Here is a 4855-nt window from a genome sequence, read left to right as displayed (position 1 = left end):
ACAGACAGTAAATATGTTTTATAGTAATTACAGAATACCATGATTATACAGCTTACAGTACCCTGACATACATTTTTATAGTTCATTTTAGAAATACAGTTGATACAGATACAGTTTATCACGATGTCATGGTTAATACAGTTATTAAAGAATCATGGTAAAATAGATAGTTGTATATAGAAATGTATTATATAGTATCAGACCTTGATGGACCATACAGATACATTTTACAGAGCACGGTATCGTTGCTATATACAGAATAGAGTGCAACCACCTATTTAGATAATATGTGGTAAGTAGGTCGATCAAATGCCCACGTGTGGACAGGCTCCCCATCAGATATGGGTTGAGGAGGGTTGATTAGACTGATGGAGTATAGTGGTTTATCTTGGTTGGCCAGCTAGCATAGATCTCGCCTACGAGCTACACAACCTTGTCATGAGGGGTTACATCATGACATACAGTTATCCATCCAGGAAAGTTTTCAGTTTATTATTATGTATGTACAGTTTCACAAAAACAGGGAATATATGTATATATATATATATTAAAAGTATTATGTATAGAAACCTAAAATACAGATATGTTAAGCAACATGGGAAAGGTGGTGATTATATTATTTGTACTATATTTGCAGATTCAGTTATACATGATTATATAGAAACAAATCTTCTTAGTATTGTAACTCATTTGCCACACACTAGCAATAACATATTTTGTCTTACTGAGCGTTGTCTCATCCCATTACTTTAACATTTTTTAGGTGATCCAGGTAGGTGAGCAGATCAGGCTCGTAGATAGAGGGGCTTCAGTACTGTTCTGTTAGTAGAGTGAGTATTTTGGAAGTATTTATGTATAGCCCTAGCCTAGTTGAGGGTATTCTGGGAAACAATCATATATGTATATTTTGAGGAACATTTTAGATCTCCGGTATTGTATATTTTCTTGATTGTGTTTATATGAATTCTGCTTCTCGCTGCTTAGGTTGATGGTTTGGTTTAATCTTGTAGGTATTAGAGTATTATAAATTTTACAGTATAAAAAAAAAAAGAGCTGGAAAATAAAGAGCAGGTCGTTACACAACACGCCGTCCTCTATTAGAGATTTGACAAAGTGGTAATGTAATCCAATGTGCTTAGTTCTTGAACGAAATGCGGAGTTCTTTGCCAGATGTATCGCACTCTGACTGTCACTGTACAAAACATTCCTTTCCCGCTTTAATCCAAGCTCCGTTAACAAACCCTGAAGTCAAATCATCTCTTTATTGACTTCTGTCACTGCTACATACTCAGCTTCTGTAGTGGATAAAACAACAATCTTCTGTATCTGTGACATCCAACTAATAGCTATTGTGCCAACAGTGAATATATACTCGGTGGTGCTTTTGCGATGATCAATTTCATCTGCAAAATCAGCATCTACAAATCCTTGGATTTTGAAATCACTTTTTCCGAAACATAGGCAATTATCAATAGTGCCACATAGATATCTCAAAATCCACTTCACTGCTTCCCAATGTGTCTTCATTGGATTTGACATATACCTGCTGACAGCTCCCAATGCTGGCCAATATCCGGTCTAGCCAACCATAGCATACATTAGACTTTCAACGGATGAGGCGTATGGTACCTTAGCCATGACGTCTTTCTCTTCATCTGTCTGGAGAAATTGATCCTTTGAGAGACAGAAATGACGTGCCAATGGTGTATTTACTGCCTTGGCGCTGCTCATGTTGAACCATTGTAAAACACGAATGATGTACTCTGACTGAGATAACTACAACGTTCCTTGTTGCTTATCTCTAGAGATCCGTATCCGAAGAATCTGCTTTGCAGGACCCAAGTCTTTCATATTAAATTCCTCTGCTAATTGCTGGTTTAATTTCCTGATCTCTTCTATATCTGATCCTGTGACTAGCATATCATCAATATATAACAGTAGAATACTATAGCTAACACGATACCTTTTGAAGTAGCAACAGTGGTCGGCATTGCACTTCTGAAAATTGTTCCTTTGCATACAACTATCAAATTTCTTGTACCACTGTCTAGGAGCTTGTTTGAGACCATACAAACTCTTCTTCAATTTGCATACAAGATTCTCTTTACCTTTTACTGAGAAACCTTCTGGCTGTTGCATATAAATTTCCTTATCAAGATCACCGTAAAGAAATGTTGTCTTCATGTCCAACTGCTCAAGATGTAAACTCTCTGAGGCAACAATACTCAGAACAGATTTGATGGTTGTCAGCTTGACAACTGGTGCAAAAATATTAGTGTAGTCAATTCCTTCCTTCTGTTTGAAACCTTTGACTACTAACCGAGCTTTATACCTCTTGGATCCATTATGCTCTTCTTTGATCTTGTATACCCATTTGTTGTAAAGAGCCTTCTTACCATTGGGCAACTTAGTTAGTTCCCATGTTTTGTTGGAGTTAAGAGACTTCATCTCGTCTTTCATTGCAAGCTCCCACTTGTTCGAATCTCCTTCTTGACATGCTTCAACATAACATTCAGGTTCTCCTCTATCTGTAAGAAGTAAATGGTTCACATACCTCCTGTTTGGTACATGTTGACGAGAAGATCTCCTAAGCTCTGGTGCTAGAGTAGGAGGTGGTGGTGCAATAATCTACTCCATATATTCCTCTGCTTGAGAAATCTTGGTATTCTGCTGAGGATTCTCGGTGTTTTTCTGACGTGTCCTTACACCTTCTAAAACATCATCCACATCTACAAAGGTTGTTTTAGACTCTGTAGATTTTGTTATGTGTCTATCTTTATACATCACCTTTTCATTAGAAATCACATCTCTGCTTCTGATCACCCTTTTTTTTTTCATCATCCCAAATGCGATATCCATATTCATCTCCACCATAACTGATGAAAGTGCATTTTCGGGATTTCAGATCCAGTTTATTCCTGACATGATCATTGATATGTACATACGCAACACAACAAAAAACTTTCAAATGTGAAAGTCTTACCTCTTTGTTACTCCAAACTTCTTTTCGTAGACTATAGTCCAATGGTACTGATGGACTCTTGTTAATCAAATAAGCTGCTGTGTTGATTGCTTCTATCCAAAACATCTTTGGCAAGCCTGACTGCATACACATGCTTCTAGCTTTTTCTGTCAACGTTCTGTTCATCTGCTCGATTATGCCATTATGTTGAGGCATACCAGGCATAGTTCTTTCCATTCTGATACCATGCTCATAGCAGAATTTCTTGAACTCGGTGTCAACATATTCACCACCGTTATCTGTTCTCAGCTTCTTGATTTTCAAACCAGTTTCGTTTTCTACCATTGCTTTCCAAATTTTAAAAGCATAAAAACATCAGATTTATACTTCAGGAAGTAAACCCATACCTTCCGTAAATGATCATCGATAAATGTGATGAAGTAATGCTTTCTTCCTATGGGCGAAATGGTTGTTGGTCCTCATACATCTGAATGGACTAGCTCAAGTCTCTCCTTCTTTGGGGCACTAATGTTTGTCTGAAAACTGACTCTCTTTTGTTTCCCAAATATGCAATCCTCACATGTGTCAATCTTCATCGAATGTAAATCACTTAACTTACTCTTTGAGTGCATCACCCTGAGTCCCTTCTCACTCAGGTGTCCGAGTGGTTGATGCCATAAGTTGCTATCATCATTTCCTGTAACAACTGTAATAGACATGCATGCATCAGGAGTTACATAAAGAGTACCACTTTTATTACCTCGATCAATTGTCAATGCACCTTTCGAAATCTTCCATTCATCACCAATAAAGGTTATGTTATATCCTTCATTTGCCAATTGACCGACTGAGATCAAATTCTTCCTCAGATCTAGAATATAGGTGACATCTCTTAATTTCCATATTGACCCATTCATTTTGATCTTCATTGTCCCCTTGCCGGCAATGTCGTAAGGTTGATCATTGCCTAAATATACTTTACTGAAATTACTTGATGTATACTCCTCTAGGCAATCTCTGCTGCAAGTGGCATGGAATGAAGCTCCAGAGTCTAACACCCAAGACTCCTTTTTGCTCTCTAAATAGTAGATTAACAAATCATCATTTTCTAAAACAACATTGGCTTCTGTCTTTGCCCTCATATCGTATTCTTTCTTTTGACTTCTGCACTAGTTCTTGTAATGACCAGTTTTTCCATAGTTCTAGCACTCAATAATTTTTTTGCTCTGGGAACTTGTGTCCTGAGAACCTCTGTGATTTTTGGATTTAGACCGCGTGGGCCTAGATCTGTCGCGGTTGTTTGATCGTCCATGCTTGTTTCCTCTGCCTTGACTTTCCATGTTCAAGGCCAAACTCAAAGTGGAGCCATGGTTTGACTGCATTCTGATTTCTTCCGTCAAAATCATGTCGACGACCTCATCGTATACAAGCTTTGATTTCCCTACGGAGCTACTGATGGTAGTAATAACATGATTCAAACTTTCGAGCAACTGACTGAGAATCAGTAGGGCACAAATCTCATTATCAAATGTTATCTCGACTGAGGCGAGTTGATTCAATAACTCGTTGAAATTATTCAAATGTTTGCTAAAACTTTCACCTATAGACATGGCCATAGTAAATAATCTTTTCATGAGACGTACCTTATTTGCGGCTGAAGACTGCTCATACCTATTAGAGAGCACATCCATCAAAGACTTGGTGGATGATATATGCTTGATATTGAATGCCACAGACTTTGACAACGTCATTCTGATGGCTCTGAGAGCTTTTTGATCAAGCAACTCCCACTCGTTCTCGTTCATAGATGCTGGCTTACCCTTCAATGGTAAATGCAATTCTTTCCCAAACAAATAATCTTCAATCTGCATCTTCCAGAAACCGAAATTGTTG

This window comes from Malania oleifera, chromosome 7, assembly GCF_029873635.1.
Source record: "Malania oleifera isolate guangnan ecotype guangnan chromosome 7, ASM2987363v1, whole genome shotgun sequence".
Taxonomy (NCBI): Eukaryota; Viridiplantae; Streptophyta; class Magnoliopsida; order Santalales; family Ximeniaceae; genus Malania; species Malania oleifera.
Note: the sequence above shows the minus strand (reverse complement) of the source record.